This window comes from Nannospalax galili, unplaced genomic scaffold (assembly GCF_000622305.1).
Source record: "Nannospalax galili isolate Female #2095 unplaced genomic scaffold, S.galili_v1.0 scaffold751, whole genome shotgun sequence".
NCBI classification, from domain to species: domain Eukaryota; kingdom Metazoa; phylum Chordata; class Mammalia; order Rodentia; family Spalacidae; genus Nannospalax; species Nannospalax galili.
In genome coordinates, this window is record NW_008331125.1 from 5,242,791 (window position 1) to 5,269,705 (window position 26,915).

General features: G+C 38.1%; 1 protein-coding gene and 1 long non-coding RNA gene across 2 annotated transcripts in view; one reads left to right on the forward strand and one right to left on the reverse strand.

Annotated features, from left to right (window-relative positions):
- LOC103724525 overlaps window positions 1-3,751 on the reverse strand; it is a 9,140-nt gene extending 5,389 nt beyond the window's left edge. Inside the window, exon 1 of the long non-coding RNA XR_606824.3 lies at window positions 3,372-3,751. This is a non-coding gene — a long non-coding RNA (uncharacterized LOC103724525). The remainder of the gene's footprint in view (window positions 1-3,371) is intronic.
- Window positions 3,752-3,798: 47 nt separating this feature from the next.
- The window catches only part of LOC103724528 (cAMP-specific 3',5'-cyclic phosphodiesterase 4D-like), a 754,636-nt gene continuing 731,519 nt past the window's right edge, over window positions 3,799-26,915 (forward strand). Inside the window, exons 1-2 of the mRNA XM_029557979.1 lie at window positions 3,799-3,822; window positions 15,093-15,148. The gene's annotated coding sequence lies outside the window, so the exon portion shown is untranslated. The remainder of the gene's footprint in view (window positions 3,823-15,092; window positions 15,149-26,915) is intronic.

The following is a 26,915-nucleotide window of genomic DNA, read 5'->3' on the forward strand; positions in this document are numbered from 1 at the left end:
CGCTATGATAAGGGGTAAGGTTCAACTGCCTTCCCCTAAAAAAAAAAAGTAAAAAAAAAAAAAACCAACCCCTCCCCAAAACCCCCAAAGATAACAAAAGTAAAATCCCCATCCCAAAATTCCCTCCATGTGTCAAGAGCAAATTTGATTTTAAATCTATGTGCCTAGGTAAGGTGTTTTGTTATCTGAACCAAAACCACAAATTAGTCCCTCCAGTGACCATAGACTCATATCTTTAGTACCTATATTTTTAAATTTGTTAAGGCGAGGTGAGCCTTGTTGATATTTTTCCAAGTGATTTTTTAAATTGTTGTTTATACTACAAGGTATTGGCTGTCAACTGTTCCCTATCAGGCAGCAAGTTCTAAGGTCTAGGTTCTTTCAGAATGAGCTTAGCATTGTGAACAGATGAGAGTGTTTGACCCTGTCACATGGAATGGGGTCCTGCCAATCTTAATTGGTCTGACAGGCTAACATGGTGGATCTGAATATATCAGTTACTCATGAGAGACTTCTTTGGCTATATAAACTACAGTCCCTGACAAATTACCTCATGGGTCCATAAATCATTCTTGGCCCAAGTTTTGGGACATTTTTCAGTTAACTTTCACTACTCTGATACTTAAGATTTGATGACAGCTCTTAGCAATGGAACTACTTTTCTGTTATCCGGATTGTCTGAATTCTTGTCTGTAGAGTTGAGGTCAGTGAAATATGAGCAAACTGAACTTAGATGTCTGAGTGACTCTTGGATACCACAAGTTTCTCAGTGCCCAATGTAAAAACTGACACATATCAATTGATGGTGATGACAGGAAATAGTCGCTCTAGCCAGAACCTGCTACTGTAAGTCCTGCTCAGGAACATCAATCAAGAATGATGCTTGCTGTAGCGGACTTGACATTTTATACTAGCAATTTTAGACAAAAGAAGATTATTGCATTTATATGTATTTGTTATTTTCTTCTTTTTTGCTTTGCTTTCAATAGGGCACAGGAAAGATCATAATAAAATAGGCTCAACTTGAATTCTACTTCATATCAAGACATTACTTTTTTGTTTCAGTGTTGAGCCCCCTCACCATGTCCTAATACCAATTACTACATATTGAAATCCCTGGGAAAATGTCAGATTGCAGTAATAGTCTCACGTTGTCACTGTTAGAGTTCTAGGATAGGAAGGCAGTGGTGATATTTTTGAAAGCTGTTATCATTAGGGTCTTTGGGATAGACACTAATTCATAAGAAATGAACCACTTGGCAGTGAGTCAAACAAAACTTCTAGTGTTTGTAAGGGTCAGGGAACCTGGATTTGGTTATATGTTGGCACAGAGAATGTACAAAGGCCATAAAAGCTCCACTCTCAGACTTGCTGTATGGCTATTGGCCACTGAACTGGTTGGTGAGACAATGTTCTTCAAACTTAAAGGTGTAAGCTCTTCCAATCCAGATTTCTGGATGAAAATAATCATGCAATAACTTATATATCTCAGTTACCACCCTATTGCCTGCAAGATCACATGCACACCAAAATAGCTATGAAATGGCCCAACACAAAGCTGTAAATGTACTTAACATTATGAGGGTTTTTTGCATTTAAAATATTTTATTTATTATTTTTATTCTATATGCATGAGTGTATTAAGTGCACTGATGCATGTAAGTGCACCCGTGCCATGTAATTCCCAGAAGTCAGAGGTGGTTTTGAATCCCTTGGAACTGGAGTTACAGACAGTTGTTAGCCACAACTGGATGCTGGGAATTGAACCCGGGTCCTCTGCAAGAGCAGCCAGTGCCCTTAGCCAGTGCTGAGCCATCTCTTCAGCCCTGTATTTTTTTTTAATAATTCATAGTTTTTAAGCATGAATTTTGAGAATGTTCTGTTGCAGTGTCAAAAACTTGGATACACCTGCTAGAATATGCTTGGCATTGTCTGTTGAAAATAAAGATTTGAAATGGGACTTAGTATGATTTTATTAAGGGGTGAAAAGTAGAGAGTCTGATATTGAAGATCCAGTAACAATATTAAGAACTTGTTTTCCATTCCAGACTAATTTCTCTTTGGGCAAAGGGGACAATAATTCTAACAGCCTTTCTCAGAAATTTCCATTCTTACAGGGTCACCAGAGGCAGCAGCACTGGTAAATAAATAAAAGTTTATTTAAATAAAAAATTTTATTTAAGCAGAGTGGAAATATTCTTTACAGGCCAGTTACAAATTGGACAAGTCAAAGAACACATCCTGGGAAGAAATTTGCTGTGGATTCCATTTCTCTATTTTTTTTTTTTTTTTTTGTATACTGCTGTTTTTCTTCCTGGGGTCATATCTCAGGCTGAAGTCAATCAATTATCTATAGCAAATAAAAAGTGCAAAAGTGCCTCTTCATTATTGTTCTTTATGCCTTATCACTAAACAAAACAATTTTTTCATAGTTTTTTTTTTCAGAGGTGATGACACAAAAACACAATGGAACATTTTATAACTTATCTTGCCACTTTGAAATCATAGTTATTGAATTTAGTTACTTGAAAGCTTTTTAGAAGGACTTTGGTTGCTGTTAATAACACACTTGGTATAAAATTTGTTAAAGGTACACAGTTTGCTGAGCAATTGGAAGGATTTACCATTAGGCAAACTATTTTGAACACCTAAAGAGTGTGGTGTTGGGGCTGTGTGTTGCTTTCTTCTTATTTTAGTCAAAACTAGCGTAGTAATTTCAACTTTAAATGTTTTCCTAGGTTCTTTAATAAATAAAAATCTAGAAGCATGCTACAGTAAATAGCAGGTGTAATTAACAGTTAGAATTAAATGGGAAATAAGACAGAGGTAGAGGACGACAGTAAGACCCAGCGACCCAAAACACAGTCAACTCCCCTGATTCTGACTCCGAAGACTGCTTCAGCTCTTTCACTGAGAGTTATTCCTGTGGCCTAATAGCCAGGGTCCAGTGGAGCTGGGTAGTAACTTATCGTCCCAGCTTCCTCAGCACAGTGACTTCCTCTTCCTTACAGAGCATGCAGTTGTGCCCCTTTTCTCTCCTCCCTGTAAGCCGTGCTGACCTGTGTTCCCGGGAGTAGATGAACAGGCTGCCCTATCAGGAGCAGTAGCTCTAAAACTGTTCTGGAAAATTATCTGTTTTCCTCCCAATGAGTATTTTGGTTTCAAGTTTATTTCAGGGACATAAGCCTCCCTGGATTCATACTTAGTAATACATGATCCTACGAAAGTATAGGAATAGAGAAAGAAAAAATAAAATAGAAACCTATTCAGTTGCCCAAGCAACTTAGTGTGTATCATTTCCTGTCAGCAGTTCTCCTACTAAAAATAAAAAGGAAGCTGAAAGTTACCTCAGGGATTTGCTGCGGACTTACCCTTTGGTGTCTGGGGTGGCTCTGATCCTTTAATGCCGGCTGGGTTGGGACTGCCTCGCCAGAAGACCTTGCTCCAGCTTCAGACTCATCTCTGCCAGATCACCTGTCCTCCTTCCCTCAGGCAATGAAGCTGTGATTTTTCTCTGACCCTTTCCAGGCAAAGGGACTCTAGATAAACAGATTCTTGTGTGGAATATTTCATCTGCGGTGCTCCAGTGCAGCCCTTTCAGCTTTCCAGAGCCAGTTAGACTTGTTATGAGGACCTAACTGATTGGCTGATCTGGGCTCAGTTTCATAGATTATAGCCCGGCGGTTGGAAAGCTCAAGCCCTATAGTTGCTGTAGTCCAGAGGCCTGCCAGTTCCTGTCTTAATGCATATGTTATAATTGAGTCCTAGCACGGCCTTGGATGTTTCTGTCCTAAATAGATGACATTGCATCTTCAAGACGGTGTGAGTAATCCAGATTTTTTTTTTTTTTTTTTTTTAAAGCTCAGAAAATTATGTGCTAATAGCTGAATTTGTTTGCTGGACCTCTCAAGAGTTTTTAATTCCGTAGGTGCCAACTAGCTGTACAGACCACAACTAGCTGTACAGACTACATGCCCTGGGAGGGAGTGATTGCAAAGAGAAAATACAGAACTAGCAGATGATTCATTTTCAAGGTGCTGTGCTGTAGTATCAGGTTCAACGATGAATCTTAAAGCTTCTAGGACCTGGCAGGGGTATTCCAGTTTTGCCCCCGAATCACAGCCAAACTGCATCGAAGGTGGCTGTTGGATGCATTTGTTAGCCCTGCTTGTTTTATTGGGAGGGAGTGATTGCAAAGAGAAAATACAGAACTAGCAGATGATTCATTTTCAAGGTGCTGTGCTGTAGTATCAGGTTCAACGATGAATCTTAAAGCTTCTAGGACCTGGCAGGGGTATTCCAGTTTTGCCCCCGAATCACAGCCAAACTGCATCGAAGGTGGCTGTTGGATGCATTTGTTAGCCCTGCTTGTTTTATGGGGGTCTATAAAGTGATAAAGGTGCAACATGAGCAGGTTGAAACAGAATACAGTGATCTCAAAGCATTGACTTAGCACCGGAGTCAGGCAAGTTGCAGGGTTTCCCACCCCCTCTGTCCAAGACCGAGAGTGAGCAGCCAAGGAAAAGAACTCCTTTGGGGACATAGGTACCCAGCAGTTAGCGCACCGGGAAGGAAAACGCGCAGTGACGGCTGTGATACTTTTCTTGTCTGTAATCTGAAACTAATTTAAGACATGCACTATGAATAACTAAAAAAAAAAAAATTATGTGTACAAAATTGCTCTTTGCTCGTTCTGTTTGTGTGGTAGAGGGCTGAAGAGGAAGCCAGGAGCTTGTTTTCAAACGCTGCGGGAGAAGCAGATAAAACACACACACAATCCTAACGCAAGAAAATATGTGGATTGGAATTTGTGGCTGGAGCAGATAAAATTTTCCCAGGAAGCCCTTGTTAGCTTTGTGTAATTGTTGGTGGTAACTTGTCTTGTTAACAAGGTTTAGGGTAAAGCTGAGACGACTGATAGGAGACAGAAAACATCGGCGCTAAGTCCTGTAGCACGCATAGGGCACGTTGCAGTCAGAGTAGAAACTAGTAAATGTAAACGGTTCGTGTTTTACTTTGAAATCACTGTCGAGCTCTCCTAGCCAAAATACTAATTAGTAAGCAAAATGCTAATAATTAGAGCGTTTGCTAATGGAGTTAGTGCTCAGAAATAATTTTTCTTCTTTCCAAATACTTTTTAGACTTTCTTCTGAACACTGCTCAAAGCTAAGCCATTTCTTATAGTTCTGGGTGGTTTTCCAGGTTGCTTTTCATCCAGGTTTTCCTCTTTAGACTTGCAGATTCAAATACAAGCATTTGTGATAAACCTGTCTCAAGCATAAGTCATTTGAACAGTTTTAAAAATCATGGGTCCTGTAGCAAATATAAACTTCTAATAGGTATAGCAATTACTTGCCAATTCCTATAAAAAGAACATTTACAGACTTAAAGCAGTTTATTTTTAGTTGTGCCTATTTAAGCAGTTGACACGATTTTGCCTATAGAGAAATATTCATTGTGTTTTTGCAATGTTTTAATTTTAGATCACACTGGGAGTGTAAAAGTTTATTGTTAATTTTTTTTTCTTTCTGGGATATGACCAGTTTTAGATCACACCAAGGAATGAAGTTCAGAAAAGAAAGTCTTCAACATAAGATCCTTTTCTATATCAACCAGATACACATAAAATAGCTTTTAAAAAATGAAAATCCAGTATAGACTTTTAGAAATGCATTTACTTTATGAGGAAATGGTATAATGAGTTCCTTCACTGTGACAAAACAGTGAGTTCATTTATTAAAATAGCCATAGGTGCTAGTAACAATGGTTGATTGACTTTTAGGAATTCATTCCTAATCCATGGTTTCAGTGGAAGAAGGTAGAGCATCTATGACAGCAATGCACTCCTTCTTTGGGAATTTGGGACCATCCAAGAGTAAGAGGTGGTGGGGTGGACGCTGTCTTGAAGGGACTGGCCTTTGATGGCCCACTTAACTCCCTTTCTCATCTAGTCTTGGGGTCACTGTAGTTCTTTTAAGGTAATTTTTCACTCTGCCTTTTTTCTGCCTTTTTTTACACAACCTTTCTTGGGCTTTTGCTGAGATAAATCAAATGACTTATGAGTTATTATCAAGCATGAATTGGTTGTATGTACAACTCAGCATTTAAAACTAGGAATCAGAGAGATTCTTGTGAGTTACCAAGAGGGGCATGTGTATCTTGTGTTGGCACTTCCTCTAGGCCCTCCATGTCTGCAACTCTCCTGGAGAAGTTGGGGTCCCAGCTTTTATTGTGGAAGGGCAGGAGATTAAGAAAAGGAATTCAGGGTTGCCAGATGCCCAGTGAACAGTGGGCTGTGGGAAAAATATCACCTAAACAGCAGCATTTGATCTTCCTTCTCTGTGCCTCTCTGTTTTCTAAAGTTCTTTTTTGTCTGACTCTGGAAATTCTTTTGCAGACAAGCTTCTGTAAAACTATGCACAGCTTCCATAGACAGATGGATTTGACAAAAGATGTATCCAAGGAGGAACGTATTACATAATGAACTTGCTAAGTGTTCATGGATACACAGTGGCATTTGGAAACTCTAAATACTAACTACTAGTGCAATGACATCAATCCAAATTGAAAAAAAATATTTCTTGATTGAATTACACTTTCCAGTGTTATTTAAAATTTTGTTTTTGGAAAATCTTGCTCTTCTCTATGACATTTTCTGTGTATTTCACAGAGAACAAAGAATTATTTCTAGTTCATGTTTTCAAGAGTCGATATCCAACCTTGAGCATGTTTTAAAGAAAGCAAAGCAAAACAAATGTAGCAAACACTTCACTTTAAAAAGTAATCATGTCCTACTAAGGAGTAGAATGCTTTAGATCTATATCATTCTCTCCTTTTGTGGGGAAGACACTACCCATTGGTGTAGGAGAGGCTCATTTAAATCCTAGACAATCAATGATCACATTTTAATTATATACATCAGCAGGTGACATGATTTCCTGTTATATTGACCTGCAGCCAAAATTGCGATGCCTCTGATTTCAAGAAGTGGAACGTTTCAGAGAATCAGACTTGTCAGTAGGTTCATGCTCAGACCATGAAATATTTCTAAGCCTCAGTTTCTGCCTCCGAAATGGAAATATGATAAATGTTCTGGAATTTGAATGGATTGTTCAATTTCCCCATGACAATGAGAAAGTGCTTGTGAGAGGACATTGTCAAGTGTAATTTATAATGCATCGTACAACTACAGGTGATTACTATTACGGCAGTTCCTTGCACCAGGGCCTATATCCTTTCCTCCTGAAAGCACACTCCCAGTAATGAGGAATAATACCAAAGCAAAACAAGTCCTTGTCCAGTGTTGAAAGTTATGAAGGCTTTGGAGCTTATCTGCTCATTGCTTGAGTGTTGAAAATACAAGTGGCTTTCCTGTGATAAGAGAATGTGGACATGTGTGTGCAAACATGTTTAGTTAGCTCCTTGGTGCTGTTTAAATGTCACTTATTGAAACTATTATTGGTCTTTTGATAAAAGGTGTTTATAATTTATCACCTTTTAAAATGGAAAATATCAGATACTTTTTTATTTATTAGTTAACTTTTTAAGCTATGTGAATTTCCTTCAAACAGGATGGATTTATTTGGTGGCTAAGCTGTGCCATAATTTTCTTTCCACTTGTGTAAAACGCTATGCCAATAGTTGGGTAAGCAGCCCTGTGCAGCTGCACTTAGAACCACTGATGACATAGTTTTTATAGGACATCATTTCCTCTCAGGAAAAAATGAGTTTGAAACTTAGAATGATAGATGTTCTTGGGTTTCTCTCCTCTTTTAAAGTTTTAATTTATTTATTGACAATTTCATACATGTACAATGTAATGTATTTTTGCCTTTAAATTGTCTTAAATATATTTAATTGTAAAAAAAAAGCACTCCAACTGAAAAATTGGCAAAGGAAATGAAAAGCTTATTCACAAAAGAATAAATTTAAATAACCAATTGTGAACAAGAATAAATAATACTTCAAGAAGAACTGTATTTGGGCCCTGATGGTTAAGACACCATTTTAGATACTTTCATGATACGGGTAGTGCATCACTTACTATTTGTAATTAGAAAAGCAATTGACTATCATTATTATTTTAAATTTTGTTGCTATTCTATAGTATACATTTTAAAATTTTTTCCAGCTTTTTAAATTGAAGTTTTGTGATTTTCATACAATATAATTTGATGGTATTTAGGTCCCCTCCTCTATCAGCAACTCCCCTTATTGCCCCCTGCCCAATTTAATGTACTCATTCATGTATATATATGTATATATAATAAGGCCTATAGCGTCTAATTTGTGTCTCCAAATGTCCTTCAGTGTGGGTCTATCCACTGGAGTCTGATTAACCTACCAAGATTCCCATTCTTGAAAGGGACGGTTTCTGCATCTCTCAGCAGCCATTTGTTGTCACAATTTTGGTGGGGGTTGGAACTTCTTATCCACTTCTTCATGTCTATGCTGCGAATTTTTCTGGTTTGAGATTGCATGGGACTTGTGTATGTTGTTGCCATTGCTATGAGTTCATATGAGTAACTGAACAGCTGCCTGAAAAACTCTGATTTCCTTGTGGTCATCCACTACCTCTGGTTCTTACAATCTTTCTACACCCTGAGCCTTGGGAAGCAGAAGTTTGATATAGGTGTCCTATTCAGGAATAAACAGTCTGTAGCCTCTTGTTCTCTGCCCATAGTCCTGTTGTGGGTTTCTGTGTTGATCACCGTTTGTTGCATAAGGAAACTTCTCTGATGAGAGTTGTGAAGTTCGTTAATCCTACCCAAACTGGAGGTGCATGCAGATCCAGGATGGGCTAGAATTCCCTTGACTCAAGGAAGTCTGAGAGCTAAGATGATCGGGTTCTAGGGAGTCTCAGGGACTGATGTCCAACCTGCAAATCTGGGGCAGGAAATGCTCCTTCTTTTTTAAAAATATATTTACTGATTTGAGAATTTCATGCAATGCATTTTGATCTTAGACCCCTCCCCCCTTCTTCACCTTACTATCCCTGCCCTACTTCACATCCTATTATTAATTATTATTATTGTTATTATTATTATTATGGCCTATCAAATCAAATCTGCATTTTCCAAGTACTCTTGGGTGTGGATCTATCTCTTGGAGTCTGGTCAACCTACGACATAGCACATCAGTAGGGAAAAGTGATTTTTCTCTCTCCCAGTGTATCAACTGCTAATAGATCTTCAGATATGGCTGGGACTTCCTGCCTACCTCCCCATCCATGCTGAGCCCCTCTCTGGTTTGAGTTGCACAGATCTTCTTCATGGTGTCATAAGCACTGTGGAGTCATATGAGAACCCACAGCACAGTTTTCTTGCATTCATCTATCACCTCTGACTCTTATGATCTTTCTTCCCTCTTCTGCAGTGATCCTTGAGCCTTGGAAGGAGAGGGTGTGATATAGGTGTCCCATTTAGGATATGGCTATTTGGATATGTTCTCTGCATGTTGACCAGTTATGGGGCTCTGTGCTAATTGCTATCTGCTGTAAAAAGAAGCTTCTCTGGTGAGAGTTCAGAGATGCACTAATCTGTGGGTATAACAGTAAGTCATTATCAATCAGTTTAATACTATGTCTATTTAGCAGAGAGTAGTAGGTTCTCCCGTATGGTCAGGGAACCTATCTAGCCACAGGGTTTTTTTTTTTTTTTTTTTTTTTTTTTTTTTTACTTTGTCTACACTGAGCACAGACTCTTTTGTCATGGTCCCCCTAGCAGCACACTGTAATGACTTTTGTAATGTACAGCGTCTTCGTTTTATTCCTGTTTCAAATCTTTATTAACTTTCTCTAGAAGAATGATCGTGGAGGTTTTCAGGCAATGCTTATTCCTTGGTCTTTTTAATCCAGTAATAAAATCAACAATCAAAATGATTTTCTGACTGATTTTGAAAGTTTAGCCAGCAGTTTTGAACCCTCAATTTCTAGCTGGTTCTACTTTGGAAGATCATCATTCTTTTTGGAATATTGGCCACAGCTGCGTCCTATATTTCAGTGGTATGAAGGAATTTTCTAGAAACAAAGGAATTTTATTTATAGTAGTTTGAAAAATAGATCTGGGACCATTGTCCTGACTTTCTTGTGTCTTTGGTGTTTAGATGAAAACTCTTAAGTAATTAAAAAAATTTTAGGAAAGGAAAATAAATTTTCAGTAACATTTAATTTAGCAAAAATCAGTTGTTAGGTGCTAGAAACATGAGGATGAATAAGACATGATTTCCTCAAGGAGTTTATATCCTAGTACATTTATTTTGTTTGTAGAACTTTCCGGTAACTCTGGAAGAAATGTTTTCTTTGGGTTTCTTGTTCCTTTCCAAAGTATAGATTTAGTATGGTGATACTGAAGGAATGATCATCTTAAATCTGTGTAGAAATATGCTATCTTGTAAAATTCTTTTTAAAGAACTAGAACCTTATTTAGTCTAGTTATTCATTTTTTTCATAGAAAAAAATGGTGGCCCCAAGATGTTCCTAGATGTGTTAATTTTCACGCATAGTAGACCTGGAAATCTGTGTCTAACAGTTCTCTCCTTATCCATGGTTTCAGTTTCTATGCTTTTAGTTACTGTTGAGCCAACATTGTCTAAAAATGTTAAATGAAAATTTCAGAAATAAACAGTTGATAAATTCATTTGCACACAGATTGAATAGCATGATGAAGTCTCATGCTGTCATGCTCTGTCCCACTCCAGGATGTGGATTATCCCTGATCCAGTGAATCCACACTGTATGTACACACTGCCTAAAAGTCAGTCTGAAGCTTGTCTAGTGAACTGATCTTCTGTGGAGATACTGGATTGCTTCTGTTTAAGTAATATTTGTTTGCCTAATAATGGTCTCCAAACAGAATAGTGATGCTGGCTATTTGGATATGCCAAAGAGAAACTGTAAAGTACTTTCTTTAAGTGAAAATATAAAAGTTCTTGACTTAGTGGAAGAAGTAAATAGCATGCCAAGTTTGGTAAGATCTATATGAAGAACAGATCTTCTATTTGTGAACTTGTAAGGAAAATGAAATAATGTTAGATTTGCTGCCACATCTCAAACTGCAAAAGTTATTGCCACCACGCATGGCATATGCTTAGTAGAGACAGAAAAGGGCATCTCTGCATATAGGTAAAAGGAAAAAAACCAGTATGTATAAAACTTGGCATCATTAATATTTAGTTTCAGGCATCCACTGAGGTATTTTGAAATGTATGTCCTATGGATGAAGTGTCAGGTACTGTTATACCTGAGACTAGAATCCTAACCTCTTGCTTCATTTTAGGAAATTCCTCTATACAACAGATCTATGACAACGTTGCATCTACATATTTTACAACTGGGATAATCATCTATGAACATGATATTTAATAGACAATATATGAATAAGATGTAAAACATACAATGACAAGAAAGGCCTAAGGCATAACATTTTAGGGAAGAAGAATTTTGACTTACAGGTTATAATTCACCATTGAGTGAAACTAAGGTAGGAACTCAAGGCAGGAACCTGGTGGTGGGAACTGAAACAGAGATCACAGAGTAACACTGCTTACTGGCTTGCATTCTTGGCTTGCTCAGTTCCCTTTTATACAGCCCAGACCTACCTGCCTAGGAATGGCACTGCCTGCTATGGGCTGGGCCCTCCTACATCAGTTAGTAATCAAGAAAATACTTCACAGACATTGGCCAAGGTCAATCTGATGGAGGAAATTCCTCAATTGAGATTCCCTCTTTTCAGATATATCTAATCTGTATCAAGTTGACAAAACTAACAAGCACAATTAGGTACTGTAACATACATTTTGCAGTCCTGGGATGCTTTTCTCTCTTCACCTTTCTTATCCTCTTTTGTGTCCGCTTATTTGAATGTCTTGCTTTATATTCTTAGGAAATGGTTTGGAGAAAATGAAAATTGCCAATAATGTTAAAATAGTTGATCAAAACCCAGCCATTCCATACAGTTCTCTCAGTATTTTATAAACTTAGTATGTATTCTTCTTGGAGGAAACTGCTACATTTTTGCTGGGGAGTAAAGTAACTGCATAACTTTCTGGAAGGTTTTTTTTTTTTTCATGGAGTTGGGCCAGTGCTGGAACTAACATACACTTAGTTCACAGTCTACTTTCTAAAAGTTAAAGTTTTTCTCTACTCTGAGCTTCCAAGGATTAGCATACATGTTCATGTCACAAATATAAAAGGCCATTGATACCTGCTCAGTGACAAATTATTACTATTAAAAATACCCTCCATAAACTTTTAATCTTCTTTTAATAAAACATCATAAACTGAATTTAGTTTTTTGTTTGACTATATTGTCTAGTTATTTTGTTGAGTGTTAAGCCAGTCATAACCTCAACTATTTTAACAGTAAAATTACATTTCTTCCATATAAGCTGAATTTACAATCAAGCTATTTAAAAAATAAAGACCACAAATAAAAATGTTTTAAGCTTCATATCCTGACCTAGAAAATAGAACTAATTTATTTTAGCATCCTCATATTTATCTAATTGAACTATGAGTGCCTGAAAAGAATTTCCCCATAACTCCATATACTTGTTTATTTTCCTGGATCATTCCAACTCATTTTTAAATGCGCCACTACAAATGAGTAAAATCCCAATATAACATTTATGTAATTCTTTCATTTTGTCAGAGCTAAAGAAAAATAATAGACATTTAGAATCTTTATCCAAAGGCAATAAAAAATACTAACATGTCTTAAACACTAGCATGTCTCAGTCTTTAAATTCTGAAGGCTAGGATATATTTAAAAATATTTTTATTGTGGGGGAGGGGTTCTAAATTTAAGAACATATGAAATGTATAAAAGATCAATAAAATTTTTTTAAATTTTATTGATTCTAGAATTTAATACACTGTTTTGATCATATTCAGAGCCCTCCCCCATCTCCACCCCTGATCTTAATGTTCCTCCTTCCAAACTTCATGTCCTCTATTATTATTTGCCTTTAACAAAAAAAGAATTATTGAGTCTAATCTGGGTTTCTTAAATGCTTTTAGATATGAGACTATCTCCTGGAGTCTGGTTAACCTACCAGGCATCAACCAGTAAGAAAAGTGACTCTCCCTCTCCCAATTGTCAATAGATCCTCAGCTAGGTCAGGCACTTCTTGTTAATCTCCCCCATTCACTGCTGGGCGCCTGCTTGGCTTGGGTTTGCACAGGTCTTGAACATGTTATCATAAGCACTGCGGGTTCATATGTGCAACTACCCTAAGGTGTCCAGATAGCACAATTTCCTTGTATTCATCTACCACCTCTGGCTCTTGTAATCTTTCTGTTCCCTCTTCCATAATGATCTCTGTGCCTTGGGAAGAGAGGGTGTGATACTGGTGTCCCATTTAGGGTTGAGTACTCTGCAGTCTCTTGTTCTCTGCATGTTGACCAGTTGTGGGCCTCTGTGTTAATCACCATCTGCTGCCTGCAAGAAAAACCTTCTCTGATGAGAGTTGAGAGATGCACTAATCTATGGGTATAACAAAAATCATTATGAATCAGTTTAATACTATGTCTATTTAGCAGAATTATAGTAGTAGGTTCTCATGTAGGGTCAGGGACCTGTCTAGTCACAGGTGTTTGACCTTGATAATAGTTACCAGGTATGGACTCCATCTTATGAAGTGGGCCTTAAATCCAATTAGAAGGTATTTTGTTACTCTGATAACATTCATGCCACTATTGCACCCAGTTGGCATATTTTGCCAAGCCAGTTTTTATTGTAGTTTTCAGGGTTGACAGCTAGGTAAGGTTAATGTTTACATTCTTCTGCCAGTAATTTGCATAGCATTTTCTAGTACTATGAAAGCTAGCCAGCAGAGATGAAGCTTTGAGGTCAGTACCAGATTGATTTCTCCCTATTTTTTCTACAACTCAGGTATGTATTGTCTTCAGAAATAGGGTCTTACCACCAAGTTTGGTGGGTAGACAAGTGCAATGGCCATAGCCACTATTCTTTGAGTGTCTATGAGATCTCTCTGGTTAACGACTCCAAAAGAAGAGTCCATTCCGGACATTGGGCTTTTCATTTGCTAGCTTGTGGTGTCTATTAGGGGCACTGAACCCCTGTTATAGTGTAACTACATTACAGATTCTGCTGCATGTTTGATATATGAGAAAGAGAGAGATAGAGAGCTCTTTCAAAAGGCCTTTAGTGGGCCTGGCATGGTGGCACATGCCTTTAAGCCCAGCACTTGGGAAGCAGAAGCATGTGGATCTCTGTGAGACTGAGCCCAGCCTGCTCTACATAGTGAGTTCCAGGCAACTGGGGCTACACAGAGACCCTGTCTCAAAAAAAGGCCTTTAGTATTGGCTATACCTTCTCTTACTCCCTCTTCTGCCCTGTCTACCCATTTCCCACCCCTTAAATCCATCCTTTTCCATTTATATCATCAAATTCCATCACCCTTCCCATGAACCATCTCCATGGTCCCTAAAGATGTTCCAGTTGAAACATACCTATCTAAAGATCCAAAGATAGCATTCACTTATGAGAGAAAACATGTACTGCTTCTTTCTGGAGCTTGGTTACCTCACTTAGGATGATTGTTTCCATTTCCATTTATTGTATATTTTATTTTTTAATACGTATTTTTATTAATTCTTTTTATTAATAATTTTACACATATATACAAATTTGATCATATCCACACCCCTCCAACTTCTCCTAGATTCCCCATCCTAACTTCATATTCTTTTTAAAAAAAGATGTATTTTTAATTATGTGTATATGTGTGTGTCTGTGCACATGACTACAGATGCCTGCATAAGCCAGGGGCATTGGATCCACCAGGAGTTAGAATTACTGCACTTGTGAGTTACACAACCTGGTTGCTGAGAATTGAACTCAGGTCCTCTGGATGAGCAGTATACTCTAAATTGCTGAGCCATCTCTCTCAGCCCCCAACTTTATGTCCTTAAAAAAAAAAAAAAACCTCACTAGTTATTTAATTGATTACCTCCAAGACAAAAGTGCCACTACTGCACATTATAGTTTGTTGTGCTGGTTATTATTGTGGTTATTAGGCTTTACAGTTGGGATTGGACCATTGATTGATTTTTTTTTTTACCTTAACAGCTTGCATAGTATCCTCTAGAACTATGAGATCTAGTCTGCAAGGAGGAGGCTTTCAGGTCAGTTCCAGCTCCATTGCTCCTAGTCCTGTATCTAAAGCGTGTCCTATCTTTAGCAATAGAATCTTACCTTCAGGTTTTCAGTGGTAAACAAGGGCTGGGGCAATAGCCTGTGTTATTTTGGGAGTCTCTTGGACTATTCTGACCAACAGCTTGAAGGGAGGTTTCTCCTGTCTGGCACTGTGTTTCTTGTTATATAACCTTCAGCTGTATACCTCATGTTCAGATATTGTATGCGTATTTTTCAGTAGATTTTTGAGTTAATACATTTCCCTCTGGTTTTTCACACCGTCTAAGCTTTATTTATCTCTTCTCCCTCTCTCCTTTTCTAACTTCCCTCTCCCATTAAAGTACCCTCATTTTCCCCTTGATAATACCTGTCTCCTATTATCCCCCCTCTCTTGAGTTCCTTCTTCCTCTTTACCCCATCATTCCTTGTATATCTTTCCTTCCTCCCTTCCCAGTTGAATCCTCCTATTTTTCCTATTTCCCCCTTTGTAACATCTGTTTACTACTATGCCCCCTCTCTGACTCTTCCTTTCTCTTTACCTCCAGTTTCTTTCCATTTTATTGGCTCCTGTGGTTATATCAGGATATATATTCACATATAGGGATTTGGTGCTAACATCCACAAATGAGAGAGAACATATGTCGCTTTTTTTTTGAGTCTGTGTTACTTCACTTAGAATAACAGTTTCTAGTTCCATTCATTTACCTGAAAATTTCAAAATTCCATCTTTCCACTGAGTAGAACTCTGTTGTGTAAATGTACCACATTTTCATTATCCATTTGTCAGTTGAGGGACATATATGTTGTTTCTATTTCTTAGCTATTGTGAAAACAAATGTAAAAGTATCTCTACAGCAGGCTGATTTTTTTCAGTATATGTTAAGGAGTGGTATACCTGGATCATAGTTTTTTTTAAGAGTTCTCCACACTGCTTTCCATAGTGTTTTCAATCATAGTGTTTTGATTTGCATTTCCCTAATTACTAAGGATGTTGAGCACTTTTAAAGGTATTTCTTAGCCACTTTGATTTCTTCATTTGAGAACTCTCTGTTCAGGTTCATAGATCATCATTTATTTTCTTGTTTCTTTGCTTTTTGAGTTCTTTGTATATTCTAGATACTAATCTATTGAATGTGAGGCTGGTGATGCTGGTGAAGATTGTCTCCCACTCAATGTGTCTCTCTTTACTTCCTTGGTTTTTTTCTTTTGCTTTACAGAAAACTTTTGGTTTAATGAGGTCCCACTTGTCTATTATTGACCTTAAGTCCTGAGCAACAGATGTCTGATTTAGAAAGTGCTTTCCTACACTTCCTATAAGTATCTTGTAGGGTACTGCCTAAGCTTTCTTCTAACAGTTTCAGAGTTTTAGGTTTCATATTGAGGCCTTTGATCCATTTGGAGTTGACTTTTTGCAAGGTGAAAGATAAGGGTCTGATTTCATTTTTCTACAAGTGGAGATCCAGTTTTGCCAGCACCATTTGTTGAAGAGGTGATGCTGTCTTTCTTCCAGTGTGCATTCTTGGCAACTTTGTCAAATATCAGGTGACTGAAATTGCATGTAGTCATGTTTTGGTCTTCTAATATGTTCCGTTGATCTATGTATCTGTTTCTGTTCTGGTATCATTCTGCTTTTATAACTATATCTCTGTAATATAGTTTGAGATGTGGTATAGTAGTCTCCCCCCTCCCCAACATAGCTCTTTATGATTAAGGTTGCTTTGGCTATTAGGGGTCTTTTGTAATTCCATATGAATTTTAGGATGATATTTTATTTCTGTGAAGAATGTCATAGGGATTTTGATTGGCATTGCATTGAATCTGTAGATTGCTTTTGGTAGGATGGTCATTTTCACAATATTAATTCTACCAATCCATGAGCATGGGAGGTCTTTCCATCTTCTGATGTCTTCCTCATTCTTTTTCTTCAAGGACTTAAAATTTTCATTATAGAAGTCTTTAATGTCTTTGGTTAGGTTTATTCCCAGATATTTTTTGAGGCTATTGTGAATGATAGGGTTTCCAGGAATGCTTTCTATAATTCCTTGTTATTGGTGTATAGAAAGTTATCTAATTGGACTTAAAGCCCTCTCAGTGGGAGGGAACTCATGGATGGCATGGTAAACATAGCCAATGCATATGGATGATGAGGTCATAGATCCTAGGAAAAACTCTATCACTATTGTATCTTTAGACAAATGGAATTGCTTACTATATGCTAAATACAGGTCCTTATATTTATAGACCATTCACCATTCATCAAAATATAGAGTTCTACAACTGGTTACACACAGAGACTATGTGTCTGAGAGATTTCCAGCCCTAAGTGGCACATCTACAGTGGAACCTCTATACCTAAGGCTCATGAAACATAGCAGAACGGGGAGTAGAGAGAATACTAATGCATGTCTCAACTCTCGTCAGCAAAGCTCCCACATGTGACACAGAAAATAAGAGACTGCAGACCGAATGTCCTAGATAGGACTCCTATATTAAAACTCTCCCATCCATGGCTCATGGATCATTGCAGAAGAGGGGGCAGAAAGATCATAAGAGCCAGGGCTGGAACATGAACATAAGGAAACAGAAGCTTTCAGGCCTCTGGAAACTTGCTCATATGAACTTGCAGAAAAGGTAACAAACATGCACAAGACCCATGCAGACTCAATCAGACAAAAACCCCAACCATAGCTGAGGAGATATTAGCAATCAATTACTGTTGGGCAAGGGTGAATTGATCTTCTTCAAGGGAGTGACTCTAAATAGGCTGACTAGACTCCAGTGGATGAACTTGCACCAAGGGACATCTGGGTACAAAAGTGTGACTTGATAGGCCTTAACATATATGACAGCATGCATGAAATCTGGTAAGGGAGTTATGGGAGGTGCAGATGGGGGGAGGGGGTTAAATATGATTAAGATGTTTTGTATGAAATGCACAAAAATTCAATGAAAATATACATAAAAACAACTCATTGAGTCCAATTAGCACAGCTGATGAGTGTAGGGCCATCTACCATGGGAACCCCACTAGGGGCCATGCTCCTGAAGGAAAAGGAATCTTTCTATCCCAGCAGCCTTCAAATGCCAATAGTGACTAAGCTAGGATTTGGGCTTCAGGTGAGTCCTCCATGCCATCCATGCTGGAATTTCCACTGGCTTTAACTTGTGCAGATCTTGTACTGCTGTGAGTTCATGCATGCAATGTCCCTGGCTTGACCAGAAGACACTGTTTCAGAGTCCTCCCCAACCTCTGAATCTTACAGTCTTTCTGTCCCTTCTTTTGTGTGGTTCTCCGAGCCTTGCCAAGGAGTGGTGTGGTACAGATGTTCTATTTGGGTTGAACACTCCACTGTCACTTTGGCCAATTGTGAATCGCTTGTAACTTCTGTCTATTGAGTTCTCTGATGAGGACTGAGCTGCACGACTCCATGGTTATAAAAATAAGTATTTAGAACACAGTTTAATGCTGTGTTTATTTAGCAAAATAATGGAAGTAACTTCTTCCCTAGGAGGTATGATCTCCCCAGTTCTAGGTTCTTGATCAGGTTTATAGCAGCAGGCATGAGTTCCCTCTTGTGAAATGGTTCTTGAATCTAATCAGAAAGAGGTTGGTTACCCCCATAACATTCATCCTGCTGTTGCACCAATGGGCATATTTTTCCAGATTGGTTCTCATTGTATTTCACTGAGTTCACAGCTTGGTAAGACTGTTAATGACTTTGCCCCCCGCCCCCAGAAGCCTACATAATACCCCCTCACATTATGAAAGCTAGCCAGTAGGGATGAAACTTGAATGTCAGTACCAGCTTGATTTCTCCATGTCCTGTGACCCACATATGTGAGTATGTAGTGTCTTTTTTTTTTTTTTTTTTTTAGCAATAATGTCTTACCATCAAGTTCTGGTGGGTAATAAAGAGCAATGGCAATAGCCTATGTTTATTTGGAGGTCTATGGGGTTTCCTGAACAACATCTGGTAATGGACTTTTTGTTAACCTATGGCATCTGGTTGAAGCATTATCTCCTTCATAAAAAGTAACTTAAATACTCCTCTCTCTCTCCAATATATAATATTTATGTAGATATATATAATATTTATGTAGATATATATATATGTAATATATACATACACACACATAAACACAGACATATATAGCAAGGTTATTTGTCTTTATCTCACCACCTGGTCATTAAACCAGGTGTCTACATCTGGGTATAAGAGTGGTCTTGTGTTGGGGAACTCTGCTGTTAAGGTTGGCTGCTTTCTCAGCAGGGGCTTCCTGCCTGACTTACCTGGAAAGTGCCTCCAAGCATGGATACCTGACCTTATTCAGAACATGACCTTTGGCATAGTTACCTGCAGTAAAAACTGCCCCCATGTTTTTTCTATATGATAATTAGGCATTGCCCTATAGCCAGATGATAGGATCCCGCTATCACATGTAAATAAAGCACACTATGAGCATCTATCAGCTGAAGCTTTGGCTGCTGCCTCCACACTATATTTTCCCTAACCCCCACTGAATAAATGGAGCTGTATCACTGAATCTGCCTGCCCAGAAGGGCTTTCTTCCGTCATGCTCAATAGCCGTTCTGACCCCGTTCATCACTTCTGTTCCCTTTGTCCTCGTGGACTGGTGGCCAACGACCCACGAGGGGAGGGAGAGACCCACAGTCTTGGAAACTAGATTGCCTTGGTCTTTTAGAACCCAGTTCTGCCACTTAGTGGTTTGTTACTCTGGAAAAGTCTTTAATCTCCATGTACCTTTGTTTCCTTATTAGAAAAACTGAAATAGTTAATAGTACATACCTGTCTTGGTTGTTGTGGAGAATAAGTAGCTTAATATAAAAACCCTTGGAATGATGTGTATCTCACATTTAGTGCTTTATACATGTTTGTTGTCCTATTTTTATTATCTGGGGAATTGGTTTGTTCATAGAATGTGTTGATTGAAGTTTAGCTAGCTAGTTTCAAAGCTAGGAGTAGTCCATTTTTTTTAGCCTTTCCAGATGAATTGTACGTGTTTCCACGCTGCTTCTGTTTCAAGGAGATTGAACAGAATATTTCCTTTGGTGATCAGTCATCAAGATTTAAAAGCATCCTTCTGCATTAAAAAGGGAACTTTGCTGTTGGTCTCCAGTAGATAATAATGAGTTGCTTAGGGACTATTGAGGAGTTCAGGCAAATCATGTTCCCCTACACCCACTGGCCTACATTGTTGTGTTATTCCATCCCTCTGACTTTGTTCTAAAGGATCTTGGCCCCTAGTACTCTGGCTTACACTAACAACTCTGATTTAAAAACCCTGTTTCTATGTTAATATAGGCAGTAAGCAAGAAAATAGCCTTGTTCCCTTTTCTTTTGTTTGTGTTTCTCTCTCTCTCTCTCTCTCTCTCTCTCTCTCTCTCTGTATGTATGTATATGTATGTGTGTGTGAAAATGGGTACGTGTGTGCCATGGCATGTGCATGGAGGTCAGAGGACAACCTTCTATCTTGTTTAAGACAAGATCTTTTTGTTGTTTTTTTTCTCTGCATAAACCAGGCTAGCTAAACAGTGATCTTTGAATTCTCCGCTCACTGCCTTCCTTCTCCCTGTAAGGACACTGGGATTACAGACACTTGTGCTACCCATTCAGATTTTACATGGGTTCTGGGAACTCAAACTCAGATCCTCACATTTGCACAACAAGTATTTTCCTCTACTGAGCCATTTCCCCAGATCTTTCCCAAATAGCCTTGATTCTAAAACTCGTTCACGAAATGGGAGAACAGGTATCACTTAAGGTAGTCATTCTTCCCAGAGAGTAAGTAAGAACATGATTATACTATTTTCTTCTATGTGAAGGTTGTATTTTAGAGTAAGAGTTGGTAAAGTTCTGTGGACCAAATTGTAATTTTTGTAAATAAACCTTTTTTGGAACATGCTACCAGAATGTGTTTACAACTTGTCTAAAATGGCTTTCATACCCACTGAGTAGGCCCCATTGAGAAGGCCCCATTGAGTAGTTGTCATAGAGGCCACCTGGCCTAAAAAGACTAAAGTATCTATTACCTTATCCTTTTTAGAAAATTTTTACCAATTTCTGTTCTGAAGCTTTAAAACTGAACAGAATCTGAAACAGATAAAGGTTGGTATATTTAATAGTTTTAGCTACCCTTTCATTTGATTATTTATAGGAAATATTTCACCCTTTAACTTATATTTTAGATAAACAAGAATTTATTTCAATGGCATTCATTGGATCAGGAGCATATAGCTTATAGCAGCATGTTTAGAAGAATTCTAAGAGCAGGTGGATATGGGAGTGTCAGCAACATTGTATAAGATTCTTCACTGGTATTTGTTACTCTGCTGTTACCAGTACATAACACGATGTCAAATTATATAGCATTCTGTTGTGTTCAGTAGAATGTTGCTCTAAAACTGTTCACAGTTGGTAGCAGGTTATTTTGCATAATTATTCAAAGGAAATGTAACTGCTTCTGTTGACTGTTATTTTTTTTTACATATTTATCCCATCTTTTTCTTCTCATGTATAGCTCTGTTCTTTACCTTTTCCATGAAATCTCCCTCCCACCCCTCCAACATCGTATTATGCATGAATATAGTGTACAGAACACTTGGATTTGAATTTAGACTTAATCACTTTGCAAAAGAGAAACCTTTGGGGATCTGTATTGACATCCCCGGCCTCAGTTTCCTTGCCCGTAAAGGGAGGTAAGTTCCTGGCTCTGCTTATCACACAAGAAGTGAATGACACTGTGAGTGGTAAGACTCTACAGGAAGGTGCTCTTTCCTGTGTCGTTAATGGTCTCTCAGTGTGGCCCTCTTTCTTCTCATACAGAGCTATGTGTGTTTATGGAATAGAACATAAACCAATTCTACATGAAGTAAAATTGTCAACTGTGCTGGGTGGGTCTATAAGCATGAAGGAGATGGGTGAGAAAACTTGTTTAAACAGGATTTGTATTTCCGGAGTGTCTGTTCTGTTATTCAGTTCTTTAATGTGGAGGTTCATGCTTTAGTGCAGAATTCCTGGGAAGTATGCATAGCAAAAGAAAGTCTGGTAACCTTGGAAGGGAAAAAGGTAGTGCCTATATGAGGGCAAATGCCTGCTGGTCTATTTCAGAAACAGTACTTTTAAGTGAATCTGGTATATAGGCAGGAAAGTTGCTAACTTCTTAAAGATAAAAGAAGGAATGTTTCCTTTTAGCAAAAATAGACTCTAGTGTGGTAGAAATGAGAAGTCTCCTGTGATGAAGCTACAGCAGTGTTTCTGAAGGACTGGAAAACATATGTGGTTCTATTTTGTTTTTACTGAAGCTCACGAAGAAAACCAACAGTCTGCTCAGTTAAGACATTTATACTTATAAAAGATCATGGCTTTGAATTGTAGATACATCAAATATATTTCCTCATATTCATATTCTTTCCAAATGATTAAAAAAACTTAATGGGAAAATTTAGGTTTTTTGTTTGTTTGTTTGTGTAGGTAACTTGTCTTATTTATTTATTTATTTATTTATTTATTTATTTATTTATTTATTTATTTATTTTTTGATTCTTTAGAGACAGTGTTTCCCTGTAGCTCCAGCTGGCCTGGAACTCCCTATGTGGACCAGGCTGGCCTTGATCTTACAGATCTGCCTGACTCTCTGCCTCCTGAGTGCTGGGATTAATGGTGCTATCTTAATTAGAGAAGATGTCTTAAATGATGACCTTGAATTTTAATTCAGAGATTCTCCCACATCTTCTTCTGACCTCCGTATTTGGAAGGTAATTATCTAAGTTGTATCATGTAGCTATTGCTGTGTAACAGACTGCTCCAAAGCCTTGTATCTTAGAGTGACAACTGCTTATTGTTTTCAGAGAGTCCACCAGTCTCCTTGGGTGTTCGGCTTATCTAACCCGAGTTGTGATTATTAACTGACAGTCGAAGATGGCCTTAATTAGGAAATTCAATGCTCTATATGTTTTTCTATTCCTCCAGTAGGCTGGTCTAGACATTTTCTCATGCAGCATTCAGGGACCATGAAGGGGCAGGTCCAAACATGTAAAAAGCTAGGCGGCAACACATATGAACTTTTGAGACTAGGTGTCACACATTTGCTAACACCCTACTGGTGAGCATGGTAGTGCTCAGAGTCCTGGTACAGGAATATGAAATCATGAGTTCAAGTGTGTATACGAGGAGTTCATGACTTGAGACCACTGATAATACATTAATTTCATACATATTAATTTTAATCTTTTCCACAAAATGTGTAGCCTCTATTTTGTAGTTATATTGTTCTGCGGCATTTCTATAGACTAAGTAAAAAAAAAAAAAAACATTAAACGCTCCTTTTGACTTCTCAGTACTTGTTCTTAAAGCTTACTGACAATAAATTGTCATTAAAAGATAATCTTGATTTATTTATGCATCCCCAGCTCTACTTAAAAAAAAATTAAACGGTATAAATTCTTGAATGCCAAAGTTGATTTCTTTTCAGTTCTGTCTATAGCCATACCTGAGCTCTATTCTGCTTTAATCAGTTTCAGTATTTGGAGGCCAATATTTGCACAGCATTTCTTGGGTAAATTTGTGGGTTTTAGTCTTGGTTTTAAAAGTTCTTGTTAGTTTGCTTTCTTCTGCCTAAAATTCCAAGTTTGCGTTAGTTGCTGCCCGCTCTGTACATCCTGGAGAAACCTCATATGAGCATTTCGAAAAATACTCGTAATCTGCCTCTGCCCAGTCACTAACACTTTCATATGAGAGATTGTTTAGTATTTCATACTATTTCAGGCATTAGTAATACAGTTGTGTAAAAATAGACAAAATTTAGGTTTTTTAGTAGCTTACAATTTACTTGGCCTTATGGATATTAAACAAATTCATGAATATGTAAATAAATGCTTGACAGTGGAAGCTGTTATGGAGAAAATGAAGCAGTATATGGATGGAGTGATGGTGGAGGTGCTTTTTGATTGGGTGTTCAGGGAAGGCCTCTAAAGTGAGGGAGTGAGCTGGAACCATCTGGACAAAGTGTGCTGAAAGCAGAGGGATTATCAGATGCCAAGGCTGTGGGTACTTGCAGTGGAAAGAAAGGTAGGAACCATGTTGGGGAAAACAACCAGGGGCCAGACTGTACAGGGCCTTTGTGAACAGTCAAGTTTTCTCATTTATTCTAAGTTCAGTGGTGATCTGCTATTCCTTTGAGGGACAGGAGAGAGATAGGATCTGACTTCTGGGTGGAGTGTGAATAGGCTGTAGGGAAGTTGGGAGGCTGTGACAGTTATGCTAAAGAGAGATGCTGAGGGGCTGTTAGAAGAGTAGCAGTGGAGTCTGTGAGAAGAGGACAGATTCTCCAAAACACGTTTTATCTAAATAAACCAGATTTGGATATCGTGATCAGCTCTGCACAGTTGAGCATATGGGGAGTGTTTCCCAAAGCAGACTCAGAATACTTCTGATGACATCTGAGTTAATTTTAGGTGCTCTGTCACATGAGTGGACTAAATTTTAACGGCTACTTATGAATTTATTGCTCATTAGGAAACATAAAACATGCATGAAGTCCTGTGGCTTCAGTTTTTATTTGGAGTAAGAATTAAGTATATAGAGCAGAGTTGGATGCAGAAATAGTCAAAATTTGGAAGACTGTTTCTGAATGATGAGAATCGGGATGCTGATAGGGCCATTCACAAGGTTTGCTTCTTTTAAAAATATTTTGTTGTTTTTATTTTATGTGTATAAGTGTATTGTCTGCATGTATGTAAGTGTACCCATGTTGTGCAGTGCCTGCAGGGGTCAGAAGAGGGTGTCTGTTTCCCTGGAACTGGAGTTATGGACAGTTAGTTGTCATGTGGGTGCTGGAAATTGAACCTGGGTCCTCTACAAGAACAGCTGGTGCTCTTAACTGCTGAACTATCTCTCCAGCCACCACTGGTTTACTTCTGAGGGGGTAGTGATAATAGCTCAGGTGGTTTATAACATGTGCTAATCATTACATATTACAGTTTATTGGTCGCTTACTGAATTGCAGGATCCATATTAGGTCCTTTACAGGTGATTTTTACTCAGTCTCACCATTACTCTATAGAATGTGGGTGGTAAAGTCTTTGTTCATTTAAAGAGATTAGGGAAGTAAAGGTCATAGAGAATAATAACTTGTTTTAGGAAGTCTTCTCTGGGTTATGGATATGGAAACATTATTAAAACAATGTACAATTGTGATAAATTTTCTGCAAATAAGGACTTAGTCTGTTTTGTGCCCTCAGAACATTGAGTAATTACTCAGAACCTTAAGTAATTTCTGGTGTGCGATAGACATTGATACTTGCTAAAAGAATGAAAGAAAAAAGAATTATCTTTTATTTTGTTCCTCCTCTGGGAGTGGTTGATTTTTGTTTTCCTTGTAGTAGGATGAGGTTTAGGAATTAATCATCTGGAATATTAATGGAAAAGCCATGTTTGGGGATTTTAGAGTGACTTATTATGTTTCTTAAATACATGTTTTCTGAGTTTAGGCTTTGGCTTTATGCTTTTCTCCTTCTTTTCTCTTAAAGGTCTAAACTTCTCTTCTGTCTGTGTGTGTAACTCTCAAAATCTCAGACTTGGATCCTAAACTCTAGTTGTAGTAGGAATAACCTCACTAACAATCTTGGAGCCACTATAGGCATGTGACTTAACCTCCCTTGAGCTGTAGTCTCTGTTACTATAAAGAAGAGATCAAAGAATAGTCTGAGTCCAGCTCTGACTAACCCCATGTGCAGTTGAAGTTGAGTGACAGACACTCAGGGAGGGTAGCATGATGATAAACAAGACCTGAAGTCACATGGAACTGAATTTCCATTTCTCTTGAGTACCTGTGCTGTTGTTTCTACCTAGAACTTTCTTTAAAAAAAACAAAACAACAACAACAATAAAAACACCTTTGGGCCTGGAGAGGTTGCTCAGTAGTTAAGAACACTGGTTGTTCTTGAAGAAGACCTGGGTTCAAATTCTAGCACCCACATGGCAGCTAACAACTGTCTGTAAATCCAGTCCCAGGGGATCTGACAGCCTCTTCTGACCTCTGTGGGCATTACACAACACGGGTGTAACTTACCTACACACAGGTAATACATGCACACATATAAAATAAAAATAATAAAAAAATTTACAAAAAATCTTTTAAATTTATTTTTAAGTTATGTGTATGCATGTATTGCCTGTATATATGTAAGTGCACCCAAGTAACACAATGCCTGTGGAGGACAGAAGAGGCCACTAGAGTTACTGGACAGTTGTTAGCTGCCATGTGGGTGCTGGGATTCGAACCCAGGTCTTCTGCAAGAACAGCCAGTGTTCTTAACCACTGAGCTACCTCTCCAGCCCCCTCTACCTAGATCTTTCTAATGAATTAGACAAGCTCTTTAAGTTTTTCTTTAAAGCTTAGAGGTTTTTTTTCCTAAAAAAATTAGGGGCTGAGGTATATCTGAGTGGTAGTTTGCATGCCTGGCTGGTACAAAGTCTTGAGTCTGATTTCTTACATCAGACAGACAGACAGACAGAAAGACATACAGACACACACACTGAAGAAGCAGAAGGAGAAAAAGAAGAAAGAAAAGAAAAAGGAGGAGAAAAGAAAGAAAAAAAGAGAAAAGGAACAAGTTCCTAAGGCAAAACAAAATCATTTTACTTCTAGTTGATAGGAATCTTTATACAAAAACACACACACACACACACACACAAACACACACACACACACACACACACACTCTCTCTCTCTCTC